The sequence below is a fragment of the Emydura macquarii genome, unplaced genomic scaffold, assembly GCF_026122565.2.
Source record: "Emydura macquarii macquarii isolate MOO-44397 ecotype Brisbane River unplaced genomic scaffold, CSIRO-AGI_Emac_v2 contig_2676, whole genome shotgun sequence".
NCBI lineage: Eukaryota > Metazoa > Chordata > Testudines > Chelidae > Emydura > Emydura macquarii.
Genome location: NW_027132813.1, coordinates 46,901,807 through 46,923,827, shown reverse-complemented (window position 1 = coordinate 46,923,827; position 22,021 = coordinate 46,901,807). Strand labels below are relative to the sequence as shown.

Sequence of the window (22,021 nt, the reverse complement as noted above, 5' to 3'; positions counted from 1 at the left end):
AGAGGATCCTAGTGTAGGTTCTATCCACCACGATGAGCTGATTCAGCCTGAACCACCTAAAATCTGCTGCAGAGATTAGTATAAAAAGAAAACTCTTCATATGGGGGTACTCTGGGCCATATGTGCACTGCACTGGGGGACAATTGGAGGCAATGAGCCTTCTCAGCCCCCTTAGGAGGGATATGTACTGCCCCGGGACCATTTTATATCCTCCCTCAAGCAGGTATTGCAATTCTGCCTAGTCTTGATGTGGGTTAACTTGACTTCACACCATATGTCTCGTTTTATTTGCTGCTTGGGCCTCAGGAATTGAAGAAGGTAATTGCGTACAGAGCAGAGAAAGAACTAGTTCCATGTTACAGATGAATGTGTTATGAGTAGAAAGCCCCACTGCACTTCGATACATTTTTTAGCTTACAGATATGTCATCTCCCTAATTTGATGTAAGCTTTGGAAAGCACATCTCTTCAAGCTGGCCCCTGTACATCTGATTGGTGTTTATAAATAGCCAGTCTGTTTCCACCCACTGCTCTACATGCACACACTTCCTGGGTCATTACAAGGTTTAAACAGAAATAGCTCTATATTCTGTTACATGGTGAACTCGATGGCAGGAGATATTTTGGAACTCACAGGAAGCCAGGGTGGCATTACAGGAGCTACTTGATTTTTGCTTTACTTCTCCTGCAATGTGCAGCCTCCAGATATGCAGAGACAGGTGGTGTTAAATCTTTAATAGAAACCTTAGTTAATATTGCACGGCCAAAACTTGCGTAGGAATGGGAAAGACTTTACTGTGCGCATCTTCACACTGTCCAGGCACGTTTCCACAGTGTGCTCATTCCTAATCCAGCACTAGAATAAAGTCTCTGTCATTTAGAGCCCCACTCCTGTAAAGTATAGAGTTACCCCCAATTACCATTGACTTCAGTCATTTATTATTTGTATGCTGTCAGTGCCTTGAGGCCCCAGGCAAGATCAGAGCCCCTTGCACTAGGTGCTGTACAGACAGAGTAAAAGATAACCTCTTCAAGCCAGGGACAGCCATTTAAAGAGACAGGCACCATTATCCTCATTTTATAAGTGAGGAACTGAAACACGGAGAGATGAAATAACTTACTTAAGGTCAGGCAGGATGCTTGTGTCAAAGCCTGGAGATGAATGTGGATCTCCTGAGTCTAAGTCCCGTACCTCAACCACAAGCAAACCTTTTCTTTTGAATAGCAGCTCAATAGACATTAAAGATACATAACAGTCACCTCACAGGATCCTCTCACGGGCTTGGGGCCTAAGCGGCTAGCACAAGCAATTACTATTGCAGCCAGCCAATTACTAATCACAGTCTCCCTGAAAAATGTATGGAAAGGCCTGGAAACTCTGTGGCTTGACTCTCAGAGAGCTTCCATCGAACCATTCCATAATGGGAACTAGTTGCCCACCTGTCCAGACCCACAGATATCCAGAGTAAGCCTTTCCCATCATGCGTTGAAGTGGGAGCAGAACTGCTCAGTGGCTCTAGTAGCCGTTGCTTTTCTTACATCCCACCCGTGTGGGAAAGTGCGGGTTGGGAATGGCCGGTGAGCCCAAAAATTCATATATCTACCAGCTATTGCCCCTGCTTCTCCCATGTCATAACCAGGACATGGGTAGCCTGACCTAGTGGTCAAAGCAGAAGTCAGGCCAGCAGATACCAGGAGATCAGAGTCCAAGAGAGGCCAAAGGTAAAATCAAGAGAGTCAAGTGTCAGGAGGCAAGCAGGGTCAGGTTACCAGGAGACAAATGTGAGAGCAGATCTACTGAGTGATAACCAGAATTGGGCCAGGTTGGGATACTATGCAATCAAGCCACAGGAGTAGGAAATGCATGATCCAGAGCAAGGTGGATCCTAGTTGCATGGACAACTTTCTGTTCCTCTGCTGGGTTTATATAGGGGCTGTTGACCAATCAGGTCCCCCAGCATTCTGCCAATCAGCTTCCAGGACTGGAGTCCTCTGTTTGAATTCAGCTCCTATTCTGAGCTCCTAGCAAGTCCCGGGGTAGCTCCAAAAAGCTCTATGGACTAGGGTTCAAGCCCGTCTGACCCAGTCACTCCCTGCACATCAGTACCTTCTTCACAGTGCATTAAGGAGGAAATAATGCTGGAGGTATTCTTATGAAGAAGCATAGGTTCACTTTCCAATTTAATATATATGTAAACTGACAAAGGAAGGAGAAATGCTAGTAAGACTGAGGATGTGAGGATAGAAGTGAAACAGCTGTGAAAAAGCTACTGCAGTAATGTAGGGTAGACCCAAAAATAAACACCTGAATGCAAAGCAAAACAACAGCATGTGAGATCTAATCAGTGAAATAAAATGAAAAGGGGTGCATATAGGGAGAAAAAAATACACCAGACTTTTCAAAAGAGCTCAAAGTGGATTTTCAAATGACCGATATCCACAATAGAGGCTAGATTTTCATGTAAAATTAACTCCCACTGTGAAGCGGATGGTCGGGTTTTGTGCTGAGGTGTTCTGAAAATCTGGACTCAACTCTGGGTGCTGAGCACTTTGGAAAAAAAGGCGATGAAAGCAAAACAATTGCATCTTAAAAAAATAAAAAAGGCTGTGTGTTTTAGTAAGTAATAAATATAGTGGGGAATACAAAAAAGCTGTGTGGGTGAGTGAGCGGAAGCTCACCATGTAATTAAGGGAAAGAAAGCAACTGATGAGACACCTAAAATATCGAGGAAGAAAAAGGATGAAAAGGTAAATGAATGAAAGAGGTGGTAGATGCAACAAACGTGTCCAAAAGCTAAAATAACAAATACAGTACAAGTGGCAATAATGTAAAGCAAGACACACTGGATGCTAAATAGCCTGGAAGCAGACATAGGATCAGAGGCAGAGCCTGGAAGAAACCTCATGTGCAGGGCAGTACTGAGGATGGGATGATGTGAAAAGGGTATGTGCACTTTCTACTCCTTCATCTGCCCTGGCCAGAATTTTCAGACAGGCTCAGCACTCACAATCAGAGCCAGATTTTCAAAATAGCTTGGCTCCCCACTGTAGGTGTGACGGGAGCTCTCTTGGCAGACTCACTGGGGAGTGAACGAGGGCTTTCCAGAGCTAAAGCATGAGCTGCTACTATTCAGGTTTACTAGCTGGTGCAGCAACACACTCATCTGCTGTGGCTCACGTGCAGAGAGGGACCTGTAACACACACTCACCAGCGGGTTACAGAGGCACAGAAATAAGTGGCCACATTTCAGGAGAGCTCAGCCTGTTGGGTGCTGAGATATTTGGAAAAAATCTGATCATCAGTGTCACAATAGGAGCTGTTGGGAAAACCTGGTCCTTATATACCTGACTAAAGGGAAGCTGAGCTCTTCTGAAAATCTGCCTCCCCATGACCAATGCAATATCCACTGCCAGCAAGCTGGGCAGGTCCCACTCTTCATGTCCTCAGGATTCACTGGAAAATTGAAGTGCTCTTGAACAGCTTGTGATAAAGAACAAATGACACATTGCCCGTTTGAAGCATGTGTTCTTTATATACGACACATTCTGGGCATCATTTATTTACACACTAGGCTTTGCCTGCCGCAAATGGGCGATGTTTTAAAGTGCAGAATTTTCTTCAGTTCAAGCAGATTATGCATTTGGAACTTGCTCTAATTGCATTTTTAATTCTTGCCAATGGCACTTTGAGCTCTGACGAGGTGCTTTTTTTGTATATAAAAATAAATAACTTGTGGCTATGATAAAATGTGGAATCCATCTCGCTTACCCTTACTGCTGAGTTAAGAGGAGTGAAAAGGATGGAACGCTTACTTTTGTCATATGACTTACGATGCCCACAAGAAGGGGTTCTGTTGAATGGACACCGGGGATAAAATGAACACAAATACCCTCTTCTTTGCAAGACGTTTAATGCACTTTAATCTACCTCTAGCAGATACTCATGGTTATCTGTTTTTCCACTTTGGCACCACTGAACAGCTTGGTATAAAAGGTATTTTGAAAAGAACTGCAGTTAAGAAGGGTACAGTCTCTAACCATGGCAACTTGCAAAATGGACTCTGGAGCCTCCATCCCTTCCACCTTCTCCTCTTTCATCCCCATTCTTCCTTTCCTTCCCTCAAGTCTGATCTGATCCTCTTCCTTCTCTGGATCCCTTTTACCAAAAAGAATCCTCCATGCCCATTTGTCCCTGGTAGCAGCAGGCATAGAAGGATCCTAAACAGAAAAAGCAGGTCCAGAGAACTTGAGATGTTGAGAAGGGAGAGTCAGCTGGAGAGTGAAAAATATTAGGGATTGAATGTAGTTTGGTGGGCATGTGCTCCTGTATCCCATTGGCATGTTGCCTCCACTCTTGGAGGAAGGCAAGAGATGGCAGTGCGGTTATTGAGAATCGGGTGAAAAGTTAATAGATGGATGAGCTTGGCATGTGGTTTGCTTGTTTCCATATATACAAGGAAAATGAAAAGAAGTGTTCCCCAGAATGAGAGAGATGTTCCTGGGAGGGCAAATGGAATGCTCAAAGTCTTTATTGGTTCACTGAAGCCAATAATAAGGTAACTAGAGTTGTTAAAAGTTGACAAAGCACTAGTCCAAGACGAACGGCATCGCAGAGTGCCAAAGGAAATAGCAAAGGAAATAGAAAAGCCTCCCTAAGGGAACTGTTTTCCTGTTGATATATTCTCTTAGCTCCCATTAAATTTAAATGCATCAGGAAGAGATTGTATCCTGTGAATGGCAGCATTACCAAAGGCGAGGTGACTAATGTCATTGCTACATTCCAGAAAAGAGGAAAAAAGATTTCTAAAGACTGTGGCCTCTCTTTTAATAATGGAGAAATGACTGATGGGACAAAATTGCACAAAATATTTAAGAGCTATAAGGCACGACAGTAATACTGCTGGAGAAGTTCAGGCTGGGACCCACTGAAAAATTCAAGGAAAAGTGAAACAAAGTTATCATCTTCCCAGTTCTGTGCATCACTAGCAACTGTTAAATTAGCACCAAAGCCAATCCCATGTTCCTCAAGGGAGAGATTGTCTCACAATGTGTATGTGACATGCTATGGACCTGATGTGATCCCCTCAGCACCACTCATCCCAAGGGACGCCCATGGGAAGGTCAAAACTATTTTTAAAAAACTGCAAAGTTCATCCTGTGGAGGTGGTGTTGCAGGCTGTCCTCAAAGGAAGAGGTTTGTGGCTTTGGAATTGAGCAAGAGGTACATGTCTCCATAGTTAAGGTCATAGGACAGGATCCACCGTAAGCATTTGTGCATCTGCAGAAAATAGTTTATTGCCGTGATTAAATTTAGTGTTACTGCAGCTGTGTCGGTCCCAGGATTTTAGAGAGAGCTAATAATATCTTTTAGTGTACTAACTTCTGTCGGCAAGAGAGACAAGCTCTCAAGCTTACACAGAGCTATTCTTCAGGTCTGGGAAATGTACTCAGAGTGTCACTGAGACAGATGAAGTGGAATAGATTCTTTGGTGTAAGTAATGATAACATATTTTGAAGGACAACACAGAGCGGACAATCATTACGTTGATTGCTTCGGGAAAAAAATTCAATGTAAAATCCTTAACAAACATCACAGGTACCACAATCTCTCTATCCCTGAGAGGAAAGCTATACAGTCCCTGAAATCTAACCACTAGATAGCGTTTAAACAAACAGACAAAGGGGATGCCATTATAATCCTCAAATGTGATGACCAAGTTAACGAGGCCATCAGACAACTCTCTAACACCACCTCTTATAAAGAACTCAAAGAAGACATCACACCACAATTTACCCAGGAATTTAGGAATATCATCAGATCCTTCCACAAGCAACTGCAAAATAAACTCCACAAACTCATCTCCCATGAACCCACCCCAGGGACCTTCTGCAGGCTTCTCAAATAAGGGAACCCAGGCAAACCCATCACCGGAAAATGGTAAATGACAAAAACACCAGATCACCTGTGGGTAAATTCTTTTCACAAAGCGTTCACTCTATGGCCTTGTCTACACATGGGGTAATGCCGGCAAAACTTTGTCGCTCGGGGGTGTGAACCGCCCCCCATCCCTGAGCGATAAAAGTTTTGCTGGAATAAGCACGTATGTAGCCATGTTATGTTGGCGGGGGAGAGCCCACCAACATAATAAAGCCACCTGAACAAGCAGCAGCCACTATGTTGGCAGAGAGCGTCTCTCGTGCTTATGCCGGCAAAACTTATATAGCTCAGGGTGTGTGGTTTTTTTTCCATACCCCAGAGCGATAAAGTTTTGCCTGCATAACCACGAGTGTAGATAAGGCCTATATTTGACTTATTCGTCCTCCTCCTCCTCAAAGGAAATGGGCACAACACTTTCAAAAGTCAAGCCTGGAAGCTTAAATTCATAACTTTGTTAGACACTAAAAATCCTGGACTGAACAAAGACATTGGATTTATGGTTTATTACAACAATCTGTTACCCACTAATAACACACCCAACTCCCTTCTCCAGCTGTTTTTTTCCCCTCCTTTCCTTCTTTTCTTTCATTGCCATGACTGGAGGGGTATTAACGGGCCACTTCACCTTGAATGGCCCTTGAAATATGTGTTAATTACTTATGCTAAGCAATCTGTTCTACCTCCTACTTAGCTATGACACTCTAGGGCTTGGCCTACATTAGACTGTTTGGTTGACCAAAGTCAGCTTTGGTGACAAAACAGAGGTGGTGTACACATTGCAATCACACATCCCCACTGCCCTGTTTTTCCGATAAAATAAAACTCCCTTGAGGAGAGGTGTAGGGCTCGCGTCAACTTAGTTAGGGTGATGTCCTGTCAATGTAGACACTGTGCCCCCTTACATCAGCTGTGGGGCTGTCATTCTTGTCAATTTCACTGTTCCAGCAATTGACAAGAAAGCCATGCTGACAGCTGAGCTGCTGATCTCTGCTGGGTGGGTGATGTAGAGGGGGCTGGCTCCTGGGGGGAAGCCCACCGGAAAGCCTGGGAGCCTGTGGGGCTTCTGGCAGGGAGCTCAGCTCCCCACACTGCCCCTCTTAGGTTGGTGGAATTGCTCCTGGTGAGGATGCACTCCACCAATCCAAGGAGGGTAGTGTGGACATCATCCACCGATGGAATTATTGAGGTGGCTCTAAGTCGACCTGTGTTAGGTCACTTATTTTTGTAGAGTAGACAAGGCCTAAGTAAATTTCCTGGACCTGAAGAAGAGCTTTGTGTAGCTCAAAAGATTGTTCGTCTCTCTCTCACCAACAGAAGTCGGTCCAATAAAAGATAGTACCTCCCTCATCTTGTCTCTCTATATTTAAAGTATTATTTGCAGTTCCCACCCAGGCAGAATTGTATTATTTTAAGGAAAGCCTGAAGCTAATCAGACAAGCAGTTTCTGAATTACAAGGCTTTGAAAAAGTGATGGATTTTTCCATTCTTTTTAAAATTATATTTTTTTTTCATGCACTCACAACACAAAAATTGCTTAATGTAAAAAAGCCAGATACCACTCAGCCTTTGGACAGATGTAATAGAGGGGATGTGTACATTGACTAGGCCATGCTGTCTCTCTGCTAACACAGCTCAGGATCAGATTTAAGATGACTTTTTCTTAGCTTGTATAAAGATAACCTTGAGTACCATGAGTAGACAAAGTAATGATAATACAGACGCTATATCCTGCTCATGTATGAAAGAACTTTGCTAGAGTATTTGCATTTCTCTTGACTGAATTTTGCTGTTGTTGGTATAGTAACATGCTGCTCAGATTTCAGCTAAATACAACAGCTAAATGCTATAACACATAGTTAAGACATGAATGAAGGGTTTTCACATTCTAGAGACTGATCCAACACCCATTGAAATAAGCAGAAAGACACCCATTGATTTCAAAGGAGCTGAAACAGGCTCCTAGTCTCAGCTCAGTGTAAACACTATCCACCTCTCATGAACCTTACTGCAAGCCACACAGTGAGCTGCAACTCCAGATTGCTTCTGGGACATTGCATGATGATGATTATCCTGGCAGGCTCACCCATTGTTTAATGTGCTTGATTTGACATAGTGCTGTTTACTGTCTTGATTTTTTCCATGAGTTTTTTTTAACGTCACAGCTGCCAAAAGGAAAGAGGTATTGTTTTTCTTTTCATGCATTTTAGAATGTGTGAAAGAAGACCATTAAGGTTGTAGTTTAAATGCCTAACTCTTCACTTCATAAATTAACACAACTAGGAACAACGCCTCAGCTGGTATAAATTAGGGTTGCTCATACAACTCACTGAGGCTACCTTTATTAACACCAGCTGGCACTCTGGCCCTACCATCCAGAGTGGCAGCTGTGTGTAATTTGTTTTAGCTGCTTGCTTATTATCCTGTGCTTTTTGGAAGTGCCTGAACTCCTTGTTGTGTCAGACTGTTTAAAGGAGACCTCTCTATGGCTGCTCTGGAGCACTATACTAGAATGTAGAGTATGGGTGTTGATGCAGCTTTCTTTTATCCAGAAGAGCTAGCTGTTAAATACTGACTGTTATGCTGTGAATTAGGAGGAAGGTAAACAAGTTATCCTCTTGACTGCATTTTCTCCATTTTGTGATCAGGGCAATGGTTAAGGTGCACTCTTAGCAAAACTGCCTCTGACTGAACCAAATTACTTCTGCAATGTTTCCTTACTGTTCTTAAGCTTGTAAACTCTTTGGAGATCTAACCCACCCCCCTCCAAGGGAAGGAAAGTTCTTAATATCATCCCCTAAATGCAAGGGACTGACAGGGTGAAATCCTGGGCCCAATTGAAGTCTGTGGTAAAAAAATTTCCTTTGACTTCAATGGGGTTGAGATTTCACCCACAAAGTTTTCACAGGTTTGTATCCTGCTGTCAGTATGCCCCAAAGCTTTGCCAACTTGTTTAGTTTTATCATGAATCTCACAATATGGGGTGTTTTGCTGAAAGTTCCTAGCTTTCATTTAAAGCAAAAATTCTACCCTTATGGTTGCCAAGAAAATATTGAAAGTGTGACCCGAGTGCACCGTAAAGACTCAAAAAACCCCAAAAGGATATCAAAGAACCCCAGATCTATTAGTCACTTAAAATGACTTCTGAATGTTGGGGGTTGGCGATAGTATGACGTGCACAGAACTGAAGAGGTCTGCTGGAGATGCTGGCCATCCATCGACGACTGATTAGCCAAGGCTGGCCGTTAGAAAAGAAACCAAAACGTCTTTATTTATGCTTGTAAACAGAACAAACCTGAAATGATCTCTGGGAAAACTAGCAAACATGAACCTCTGCATCTTGTAGAACTGAGCTATTTTAAAAAATGATTGTCTTTGAAGATGGTAGGATAAACATACACTGACTTAAATCTCTGCAAAGAAAACCGCTTTGCTTACTGTTGATGGATGTCTTTCTACTGGCACAGCATCTCCATATTTTATTTGTCTAAAGGCAGTGGATGGGATGTGAGTTTCAGTTCAGGTCCTTGTTTATCATTTTGACTCAGTTGCAAGACGTCCTCTTCAATGGCAATATATTTTAAGGACTTTTATGGTTTTCACGGGTGTCTTTTATTTATTTATTTATTTTTTAATTTAATTTTGTGTTTTTTGCCAGCTCAAGAAACTTCTTCCTATTCTCCCATCTGGCTAAACAACAAGCCACAAACATGACTAGAATAAGTTGAAACTGGCAAAATCTGTGACTTGCTTAATTAACTCTCCATTAGTTCATATAAACGAAAAGTATATTTTTCACTAAATACTTTTCTATAGATGTATGTACCACCCACATGCACATCTTTAAATTAAACCATAAGTCTTGGCTGGTCTATGGAGCGAGGATCTTGATCTTGTTTTTGAATTCAGTTTCCAAGAGGTATGCCATCATTTGAAGTACATGTTAAGGACATAACTGACCCGTGAGAACGTCTTCTAGCTCTTTACTCGGCAGAAGATCTACAAGGAGGCTTAGAGAGAGTAGGGTTACATTGTTTCCCTTATTCTAATAGAGTTCCTCATTCAGTGTTCAAGTCTTTTCATGCTGTTCTTCACCATTGTCAAATGACCGGGTCCTATCTTCCCATCTCACCTCTTTCCTCTGTGAGTGCTCTGAAGAGGAACTTTTGGGATTCTTTTTCTTGCCTGCCCCCAAGACTGAGCAGGCTATGGAGAGGGTAATGAGTGGAACTAGGAACTCTCTTCAAAATTTGAAGACGGTCTGAAACATTAGTGGTGAAGAGGGTGTTGGGGAGGCAAAGGGGAAAAAACAACTATCCTGTCGTCATGCAGTCTCTCTCATTCAGTGGCAGAAAGTCGGAGGGGAGGGGGAAAGTTGGCCCGGGGCAGGGAAAAAACAAACCTGGACATTCAGAATTTTGAACCTCTCTTTATTTTGACGAAAAAATAAAATTGTGGGAAAAGTGGGTTTTGGATTTGAAAGTCACCCTCTTTAATGGGGGGTGGGGAAGGGAAGTTTCAGTTGGAAAAAATGTTACTAGCTCACAGTGACTTCAGTGATTTGGGGACATTTTTAAATTTCTGATCATGCTGTGTTAGTATTATCCTTGCCCCTGATTTATAGCCATACTCTCTCTCCCTCCCTTTTCTTTTCATAGGCACAGATGGGAAATTCATTTTTAAATCTAAAAGCTAATACCTGAAATGGCTGATTAATCCACCTTGCTCCCCCCCCCCCTTTTTTGGGGGGGGTCTTATTCCAGTGTTTGCTAAACCTATCAATTCTTTGTTGTATAACCACTTCTCTGCAGCCCCCCAGGGAGGATTACTCATCTTGCACGGCCTTCCAGAAGCCTCTGCATGTCTCTGCCTGGTGTGTAGGGAGGGTAAGAGCTACATGCCTGGTACTTCCTCTGGTAGAGAGTAGGTGGGTGACACAAGGGGAAGGAATCTGCATGTGGTAAATGGGTAGTGTAAATTACTTCCCCCCCTACGAGCAAGGGTAGAACAGAGAAGGGATGTGGCGTTTTGAGGGCTTTTCTTGGGGCAGTAAAGCTACATGTCATCTCTTATTCAGGACATTTGGCGAAAGCTTAGCCTAGCCCTTAGATCTCAGCCTCCAGTTTCTGACTCGCATGTTCTAGCCAACCAAATGATGTGCCTATTATACATTAGTGCATCTTGGCTTGCTAAGCGAACCTTATATATTTTGTTATGGTCAGAGATGTGTCCTGAGCTGGAAGGAATTGTGGAAGAAAACACCTGTGCCCAAACCTGCTAGTAAGACTGGTCACCGATCAAAGGTCACATTTAAATATTTGAATCTGGAACATAGGGAAGCTAAAGACTGGGTTAGCAGACCTGCACATGGACCCTGCGGCCGAATGTGTGCCGTTGGTCTCTGCTGGCAGGGGATGTCCATCAGGTAGAAGGAAGGGACAGGGGTTGCTCCCAGTTAATATGCTTGACTGGTTTTGGCCATTCTAATGTTGCCTTTAATAAAACACCATGATAAGGGCTGAGTTACAGCTCTCAGGGTCTGATCTAAAGTCCACAGAAGTCAATGAGAGGGTGAAGCTCATGCCACACGAGCTGTGCTGTGAGGATGAAAAAGTTGTGTGGCCCGAGTGCTAGTGTCTAGAGGCATTTTGCCTGTAGTAGCTAGGTTTAAGCTCATTACCCGCAGGTGCACAGGAGAAGTGGAGGGAGGGAGGCAGGGAGATCTATCGTGCTCACCAGAGGCGGTTACTACGTCAAGAGAACCATTGTAGCGTGAGCTGCCCCTCATTCACTTCTGCTGCCACTGACCAATGTGCAGGAGGTGGGGCTCTGACCACACACCCACCTTGCCGAGACACAGCCCCTTGGGAGCAGCAATCGCTGCTGTCAATGCTAAAAGGCTCTCCCTCCTGCATTCAGGGAGCACATTATTGCAATACCCTCATCAGGAACATTAGAGGGGGAAGCTGCTGTTGGTGTCTTCTGCTGTGCCACCAAGGCAGCCACAATGCCATCCTGGATTTTTAAGATTGGTTTGCTAAAAGAGAGCTCACTGCAGTTAAATGGTATTTAAAAACTACTTAGGTTGCCGTAGCTAGTACTGCAAGCAACCCTACAAATACAGCACCGCTATCATGTGCCGGAGGATGCCAGCCTGCCTCTTCCAACAAAAGGAAATAGAAGGGCTGTTTCTGAATCTCAGATGTGACCTGTTGAGTTGTTTCAGGCTCTGACCTCTGTGGTGTATGTCGGATCCTTGTATGCCTGTGTTGTGTTAGAATAGCTCCTGTATTCATTAAAGGGGGGGAGCGTGGAATGCCTCTAAAAATGCTGCTCTAAGACTGTGCAACTTTTAGCAAACAAGTAAAAGTGTCGTGACTCAAGCTTTCTTTCTGTAGCCACTAAACAACATTCTCTCTTGGCTGGTGGTCTGTGTTAGGAGTTCTCTAACTTGCAAAGTGCATCAGTGCAGCGAGCTGGCTGCGAACAATGCAAGTGAAAGATGATTGATTAGCTATGCTGCTTTCATCTGGAGCCGCGTGTGACTGAGCTGAAGTGATGTGTGACTAAAAATGTCTGCTGACCGTCTCTGAACGTTCAAAAACAAAGAAAACAACCTGGAGTAGGCCTGATTCTCCACTCACTGACTTGGTGCAGATGAAGAATAATGTCACTGAAGTCAGTGGAATTACACAGGAGTAAAATGTGTGTGAGTGAATGGAGCTGCTGAATGTACTAGGCTGTGATTACTATGGTTTGCCCAAACTAATGTAGCCAGAGACACAGATCTGGAGCTAATTTAAGTAAATGTATCAGAAGAGCATTTTTGGAAACATTTCTCCCCTCTTTAATGAATATGGGAACATTTCTGTTTAGTTTGTCACACAAGACAAAATCTTTGTTGCATTGGGTATGTCAGATCCAGGTATTCAGAACACTGACTTCTCCCATTGAAACGAATACTTAAAGCACACTGAGATGAAAGGCACTATGTAAGTGCAGTGTATTACATAAGGCACAGAGGTTGCCATGAAAAATAAATAAGTATCCATCTTTATCCCACATTTGTACTTGAGATGCTAGTTCCTCCTCTAAGTGCAGGGAGAAACAGTGCAGTGTATGGACTACCATTATAAGCTAAATGTGGTCAACTAGTATAAGGCTATGACTGCACTGCAAATGGGAGGTGTGATTGCAACACAGGTACACACAGCCAAGCTAATTTTGAATGGCTGCCACCAGTGTTGCTGTGGCTATTGTTGCTAGCTAGCTAAATCAGATAGGTTGGGTATGTCTATGTGGGCTGGAATCGTAACTTCTGGCTGCTGTGTAGACTGACCCTAACTATGCATGAGAACCCCCACATATGTGTAATATGTTTATAGACAAGATTTCATCTTGCATATTTTCACTCGCAGTATCCCATCATAGCAACCAAAGTCAGCACTTTGGAACCACTGTTTATCCCAATGGATAATCTTGGAAGGGACCGAAGGCTGGCTTTTTGTTTGAAGACTGGTATATAATGAATGGAAGAGTTACAAAAGATCATTGGTGGTAACTTTCAGAGCAAGGCTCTAGATCTTTGTTTTCCATGTTACTGTATTCATGTCATCAGGTTATGGTGTTGCATCATGTACCGAATGGGGGAAGAGATGCTGGATACTTTTCTTTTCCACTCCTCTATGCAGTTTATTTGAGACATATTGCTCCATGGAGAATTGCTTTTGTAGATGGTTGTGCCCAGCCCCCTCAGTGTGGAACACACCCAAAAACGTGCCGTGCAATTGCTTGGCATGGCAGAATATGGGGGATCTTGGGTAGGGAGTGTGTATGCATAGAGGAAGGGGTTTTCTTGGGGTGGGGAGGGGGAGGAGCTGCTGAGACCCACAGTTCATTCCTCCCTAGAGTTATGGGGTGCACCATAAGTAAGGACAGCTACTTCAATGAGGGTGCAGCATTAGCTAGGGGGCAGCTTTCCTGTTCACTCCTGTGGCTGGGTAGGGAAATTTAGCCTTTGTGAAGCTTGCAGACCTCCTCAGCACATAACTCTGTGGAAGGGAATAAAGATTTCCCCTCTTAGTTAATTTTGGCTTAAGGTGCCCAGAGGCCTTTCAAACACAAGACACAAACAAATGCACCTTTATTTATTTAATGTTTACATAGAATACAATCGTAGAGCAGAAATAGATGCAATACGTTGCCAACAGCTGGCATCTTAAATCATATCTGATGTGGTTAGGACTGTCAGGCTTAGTTGTCTAGATGGATTCACTTCACAGCTCCTGGAGATGATTGACTGTTCTCATATGAGAAGAAATGCATATAGGGCGCTCAGCAGCAGATGTCTATTAAAATGAGGAGAGCAGATACCATGGCTGGCATTCCTTGAAGGAGTATCTCTGTGTGTGTTCAATAAACTCTTGGCTTGATAGGTCACAAATGACTTTTTTCCCCCCATTTTTTTAAGAGAAAAAAATTGACAGCCCTTGAGACCGAAGCTCTCTCAGATACTGAGACATGAAGCGTAGCAGCAGAAGCTGCGCTGTCACCGTACTTCACCCCAGCCCCTCTAGGGAGGAGACTGTAGCGCAGTTTCTGTTCTCACTGAGGGTCTGATTCAAAGACCATGGAAATCAATTGAAAGACTCCCACTGACTTCAGTGGACTTTGAATCAGGCTTACCATCCAGTGAGAGTACCAACTCATTTTACATAAGACAGCACCTGCAGTCTCTTGGGTCAGGGCTCCATTCCCCACTGCGGATTTTTGAGCTGTCCGCTCCCAGCTGAGTGCATAGTTTTCAAACCTGCTCCATGTTGAGTGTCATTTATGTTCAGCAGCAGTTAGAGGATTGCAGCTGCCATACATTTTAAAAAAATCCATTCAACGAATAGAAATAAAACGGCAGCATATTTGATTGACTCACCAAATCTAGTTGCCCATCTGCCCATGGTTATTTGGGTGAGCGTAAGCAGAGCTTGTCCAGTGCTCATGTCAGAAAATGTTTATAGGACTACAATAGCTAGTCCATTCCAGTGCTTGCATAGAAACAAACCTAAATTATGAGATCTTATTATTTGAATTATAACACTCAGTGTGTGCTGCGTGCTCTGATAAGAAGACTTGAGGAGTCAATCCCATAAGAGCTCTTATTTCCATAATACCAAGCACCAAGATTCCTATAATAACTCTACAAACAGTCCACCCATTTTTTATGAGTATCTGAAACAGTCCTTAATATACTGCTCTCTCTGACTTGTGCAGCTACCTTGTTCAGTTGTTTGCATAGTGATTTGTATTCCTAAATATTTTGTTCCAGGACTGCACAGTACACGATTATAAATATTTAAAACAGACTCATAAAGAGAGAAGATTTTGAAAGGTGGTTTAGCAATCACTTCTTGGACTTCTGATGAAAGTGGACTTAAAAGCAAAGTGCCTGGTGACAGCGTATGGACCCGTGTGGTATGCTGGCCACATAGCAAAGTTAAACTGGAAAGGCTTTTTATCTACCAAGTCCTGCATTCAGGATTCTGTGTATATCCTGTAGCAGGTGGGGTGTGACACTAGTAATTTTAGACTACAGTCAGAGCATCACATCTTTTATTGAGTTAGCTGGTTTGGGAAGAGATAATTAGCTGCCACTTGCAGTTGTAGAAGGGTGTTGCAGTTCTCCCACTGCCATAGCAGGGCTCATACATTATACAGCTGGGATTTTCAAAAGCACTCAGTGTGGTTGTGGCGTTGCTCCCTTTGATACCACTGGAAGTTTTACCTTGGACTTCAGTTGGAGCAGATTTAGGCCAACACTGAGTGCTCTTGCAAATCTTATCTGAAATGTTCTGATACACATCAGCTGAGAGATCCTGAGGGGAAAAGAGCTTTGTATGACTAAAAGCAAGAGGTGTAAATCGTAGACATCACATATTCACGTGCAGCTGTCTTAAACAGAGGATAAATGTTGTGCTCATGAAATGTGCTGTCTGATCATGGGGCTGATCTGGCATTCCTTGTACACCCAGAACTCTCGCTGAGGAGAGCAGAAGTTGTAGGCGTACAAGGAATTCAGGATGGAGCTAGAGATGTGCACGTATGTAATAAGGTGCTACCTGGCTCCATAACATTGTATATATTTGTTGACTAATCTAGTGGCCAAGTAGCAAAATCCAGCTCCTGTCGACAGTGGGTGGATTTATGTCGCTGCATGTTGTCTGGGATGAGTTTGGATTACACAGACACTAGAGCTAGTGTCTGGGATGGCACTTCATAATTTACTAGCAGGAATCAAAAGAACCAATAAACATCAATAATATGCAATTCTGTGCAAGTCCCTAATGGAAGTTAGAAATACTAATGGATGTAGTGCTTTGGAATACGATGCCTGTGGGAGAGGAAAATAACTGCATTGGAATTGTTGCACAGTTGAGAAGGGACTGCTGCATTTTCTGACATGTGCCATGCCTTGCAGTAAAGCAAAAGCTGTGTCATGTTCTACTTATTTCAGCTGAGGCATGCCACCAAGGCAAGCTGAAAAAATAGCTTTAACTCTGCTGAGAAGGACGACATGTCACAAAGTCAATCGGCTCTATCTTAACAGTGTTTAGCTATATACTAGTCACATTCTACCCAGGTTGTTGGACTAGATGTTCCTTACAAATGCAGCAGCTCCACATATGGGAGCCTCACCTGGTATCAATTTCTTATGTAATACCTCGATTTTCACCGACTGAGTATCTGACCTATTGTATAAAAAATGGAGCATTTATTATATATTAAGGGGAAAATTCTTCTGTGGAATATGAAGAGAACCTCGTAGTGGCTTAAATGGGATCTTTAGGTGTGTGCATCAAATGGCAGATTTTTTTGGCTTTAGTTCCATTTTTAAAAAAAAGTTGTGTTATTTAAAGAGACACCGTCAACTTGAATTTTTGCTAATTTATCTTTTTTTAAAATAAGAGGAAAAATAATTTTTCAGATGCAGGATCCCAGCTTTTGTTCCTTTTAAAATACCATGTTAAAAGTTTCTCTGCCGATGCGTATTGGGGTCTTTTAGGAAAGGAGGGTGGGCAAGTTCCAGAGCAATTCAGCCAAATGTGCTCTGCTCACTCCTCACACCCCAGCCCTCCCCAAGCTGCTCCTCTTCTCAGTTCCTGTTGCTCCCCAGGTGTGCAGGCATCCAAAGGGAAGAGACTCCTGGAACCAAACTCAGAAGCAGCTGCGATGCTTTTCCTGCTACATACCTTCTCGCAAAGCCTGGGAGAAAGTATGCACGGCAGTTTTTTTTCTTCCCGCACCCCTCCTCCTCGCCCCAGCAATGCCTGAGTGGGTGTCATGCTGGTTCACAAGACCAGAAGTGTAACTGACCATTGAAGAAGAGCTCTGTGTGGCTTCAAAGCATGTCTCTCTCTCACCGACAGAAGTTGATCCAATAAAAGATATGACCTCGGCTCACCTTAGCAAAACAGGGAGAATGACTCCTCACAAAGTGTTGCCTAATCCACAAAGTAAATAAACTGAAAAGATTAGGATTGGGTGAATAGTTTCCTCTATCTCAGCCTTAGGAATTGTAGGTGTTACTGGAAAGTCTAGTAGTTAAAATGTAATCAGATAGTTGTGGTTTATTTTTTTCAAGCTGGTGCCCCCTTTTAAATTTAGTCTTAATTCCATGTTGTGTTTAAAGTCAAAATAATACAAATTCGATATCTACAGATCCAGTCAGATACCCATTAGTACAAACAAATTAGTTTTGCATTAGACATAACAAAGGGAGGCGAGTGACAACAAAGGAGGAAAAAAACCTTGAACACGTGGCTTGAATGTGGCTTTTAAAATTCATCTTTAAAGCTAACCTGCCATATATTTCCTGCTTGTATATACAGATTGTTCATTTCATTTCCATATGCTTGGACATTAGGAAAAACTTCCTAACTGTCAGGGTAGTTAATCACTGGAATAAATTGCCTAGGAAGGTTGTAGAATCTCCATCATTGGAGATTTTTAAGAGCAGGTTAGACAAATACCTGTCAGGGGTGGTCTAGATATTACTTAGTCCTGTCATGAGTGTAGGGGACTGGATTAGATGACCTCTCGAGGTCCCTTCCAGTCCTATGATTCTATGGGCTTGTCTTCACTTACCTCAGAGATTCGGCGTAAGTCGACCAGAGTTACACAAGTTTTTTGTGTAGTTTCCGTAACTCCCATCGACTTCTGTGCCTCTATTCTGTGTGCCGTCTTCACTGCACTGCGCCGACAGGAACCGCGTTCCCGTCGATGCAGCGCTACGCCACTTGAGAACGTAGTCTTAATGCGTCGATTTCTGGATTGGCTGAGCGGGTCTTCGCTGACGGCTCAGTCGATCCAGATAAGTTGAACTGACGGTGGCGAATTCCCCACCACCAGTGAAGACTAGCCTATGCTGCATACATGTCACTTACTATGTTTTTTTTTTGAGTAATGTGCAAGGCCCTTTCTGGGCTTGACAGCTAGAACGAGACACTTCAGTGAAAACAGTAATGGTCAGACAATGACCATATCTGCCAGAATACGTCCCCTGTGTCAGTTGTTCCAGGCACATGGATTAACCAAAACAAACTGAGCAGTATGTGATGTAAATTGAACTGCCATTGTAACATGCAAGGTTACACCTACTTTTGCCAACTATTAATTGTTTTTCTGAATTTACACCTAAGATAATTACAAGTTTTGAATAGTATACTAAAGACCTATAGCACATAGCCAGCACACTGGATTTGGAAAGACAAAATGGAGAGGCTCTGATTATTTCTATCGCAGAGGAGGTAATTTGCTTCATAGTTTTATAATACAGAAGTCCTGTAATACAGATAACAGAGCAGTGCACATGGTCTACTATCCTAGTCATATAACAGCTAATGCTAACATTTTGTCCACTTGCTACGCGTGCTGTCAAACCTGAAAATTGGTGTCTTTACTTTGTACTGTGAGTGCTAGTGTAGTGACACCTTTGTATAGCCCTATGCGCTGTGGTTAATTTCACCTCTGGGCCTAATTACATCTGAACATATGTGGGGTCAGGAAGGAATTTTCATCCTGATCAGATTGGCCGGGGACTGTGGTTTTTTGGCCTTCCTCTGCAGCGGGTTGGTGCCCTTGTCTTTCCCTGCCCTTGTGAGGGCCTCAAGCACTGATGCACCTCAGTCCCAGGTATTCTTTGCTGGTGTTACATAATAGTTTTATGTCCTGCGGGCTGTAATACTTTGATCTCATTTAGGTGGTTGGGTTTAGTGTGCAGGTTGGTGTTGGTGATATACAGGAAGTTAGACTAGATGAACTGGTCTTAAACCTTGACTCTAAAATCTATGATTTAAGCAGGTGTGCCTCCCAAGTTACATTTGCATAAAATGAGTTTGGAATTGGGTCTCTTGTTCCTTTACCTATTTGCAAACTGACAGACCTCTAACACTAGACATCTGGCTGTGATTTTTGCCATGTGTTCTGTGCTACTATAAAAGGGGACAACAGAACACATAAGAATAGAGCATTCTCAGCTACCACAGAGAATGTACTTGCTTTTGTGAAGTATGGTCAGGCTCTAGTGATGTACAGGAGTCGCTTATTGGCTCTCACAGAATAAATATGGGATTATGGAGTATCATTTCTGATTATTCCATCAAAGGTATTTGGACACGTGCATAAGAACCTAAAAGTAATATGCACATTCATTCGATTATCTGTAATGGCTCCACCAGAACTAATTAAGGAGGCCTGTCAATATGTAATTCTGAACCTTTTAAAAGGGGGTAACATTTGTTCTGTCACTCTGAGGAAGCCATTACTGAGCCTAGCTAGACTGTTTAGTGGATTATTGACCTGACAGACTATAACCATGGCCTTCAGTGTAAGTATAATTGACACAAGAGGCTGTAATGTCTCCTTTAGAAGCCATCATGGCCTTTAACTGAAGGCATGCAGCACTTTGAAATTTGCTTTGGGTGGATGGATCATAACAGCTCTGGTAAATGGGGTATATGTTAACCCACATGCACAATAGACATTTGTTAAAACATGTTTCATAACAGTCAAAGAAAACACTTAAGACAATCAAGGCACATGATCTTTTTCCTGAGTGGAGAGCATGTCCTTATGCACAGCCAAGAGCCGTGAAAGCAGCCATGCAATGTCCAGTGGTAGTTATTGCTGTAAAGTTTTATTTAAAAAATAAAAACAATCCCTGTTTTTTTAATTCAGTTGCCTTTTTCAGTAGTTTGATTTATTGCAGAGTTTTTAAACAATTCTTTGCCCACACTAGCTGTGGAGTCTCCATTATGCTATGCAGTCACTACCAGATAGCCCCACTTTCATGTCAACATGTTGCATCACGCTGACCTGCAACCATTAAAAAGCAGTTAAGCATCAGCCAGCATTGCATTTCTTGGTGCAAATGGATGAGGAGGGAACTAGTTGAGAAATGAGAAGCTTCATGGGGACCCATCTGAGCCAGCTGGGACTAGCCATGATGGAATTAGGTTCAAGAAAAGCTCATTAAACATCTCTAGTTTGAAATACAAGAGAGAAGGCAATACTTCCTATGAAGTATAGGGAAGAGGAAGTTCCACACACAAGCACATTAAATGATTGTAGCTGTTTTTATCTGGAAAGAAAAGAGTACTGTTGGAGGAGATAGGATAGAACCATATAAAGTAATGAATGATGGGCCATCTAGGTGCTCCATTTTACATTAGCTCATCATACAAAAAGAGTACACTCAATGTAATGAAAATGATAGGAACAAATTCAGATTTGTGTACACAATACAGAGTCCAAGGAAAATCACTGCTGTGGGATATCATTGAGACAAGCAGCTAGGGTAGCCATATTGTAATAGAAATCAGTGTTTCTTAACCTGGGGTTTTAGAGGGGTCGCAAGTGCAGAGCTGGTATTGGGGGTGGCAAGAAAGGCAATTGCCTGGAGCCACAGGGGCGCCATGAAACTAAGTTACATGCCTCAGCCCCGTGGGGGTGGGACTCAGGCTTCAGGGGTACAGTAGTTTGGAAAGGTTAAGAACCACTGCAATAGATGGTTAATGTGAATGAAAATCTGCATGTTTCAGGGTGTAAGACGATCACTGGCTGGGACCAGTAAGAGTATTCCCGCTGATGATGTACAATTGAAGAATTCCCAGATAATCGATTTTATGGTGTATTGAAAATTATTATTTTATAATGGGAGTTCCTGTCCTGTTTTGCAGGCTATGGGGTTCTGTAGGGAAGTGTGCTATCTGCGTCTAGTAGCAGTCAGTGTGCAGAAAGCCAGCCTAGAATAAAGTGAGTAGTGCCTCTCTATTTTAGGGAGCAGCCTGCTTTGTCTCTCTCTCTTTCTGGGTTCTTGTGTGTTACCGTCTGAATTCTAAGAAATGAAGTAATTACATTACAACCTTCCAGCAAGAATACTTTGCTTTTATCTAACTTCCCTGTGTGTATGCCATGAACAAAACGGATTTACATTTTCATCAAATATCAGAAGTAGGGTTTTGACTAGTTGGATCACTGGTCTTTTCCAGTGTGTCAATTAATCATCATTATCATTTCTTTTCAAAGCACTTTAGAAATGATCCATACTTTTATTGTGAGGTGTGTGTTTCCAGATATATTCTGTACATATGGAGAGAGAGACTGTGTTGCATGCTAGATCATGGTTTATTAGCAAATGTATGTTTGTCTACATTGCTCGGACGTAGTGAAGCGATGAGTGAGCTATGTTTGTTTTAATGGCATCTGAAGCTGTTCAAAGATTTGGAATGTTATATGTCCCACTGGAGATGGATTGGTGGAGGGTAGTTCAGGCACTCAGACTAGATGGTAAATGTTATTTATCACATGCTTGGCAACTTTCCAAATGCATCTGTCTCGTGTGTGTGTGAGAGAGAGGCATATGAATAGTTAGGCACATGTTTTTATATTATACATATACAAGAAAATTGCTGTTTCCCTCTGAAATGCAGCCATTTCTATAGCAATTGTTAAATGCACAGCAATGCTACACAGATTTTAGAGTTTCTGTATTCCAGTCACCTTATAGGGAGAGTTTACCAAGGGAAAATGTACA

General features: G+C 42.7%; 1 protein-coding gene across 7 annotated transcripts in view; it reads left to right on the top strand.

The window, feature by feature from the left end:
- The window catches only part of PLCB1 (phospholipase C beta 1), a 642,689-nt gene that overhangs the window by 112,193 nt on the left and 508,475 nt on the right, over positions 1-22,021 (top strand). The window contains exon 1 of one of the 7 annotated variants that reach the window (XM_067565315.1): positions 8,236-8,535. The exons of the other annotated variants lie outside the window; for them this stretch is intronic. The gene's annotated coding sequence lies outside the window, so the exon portion shown is untranslated. Of the gene's footprint in view, positions 1-8,235; positions 8,536-22,021 lie in introns of those variants that run through there. 7 annotated transcript variants of the gene reach the window in all.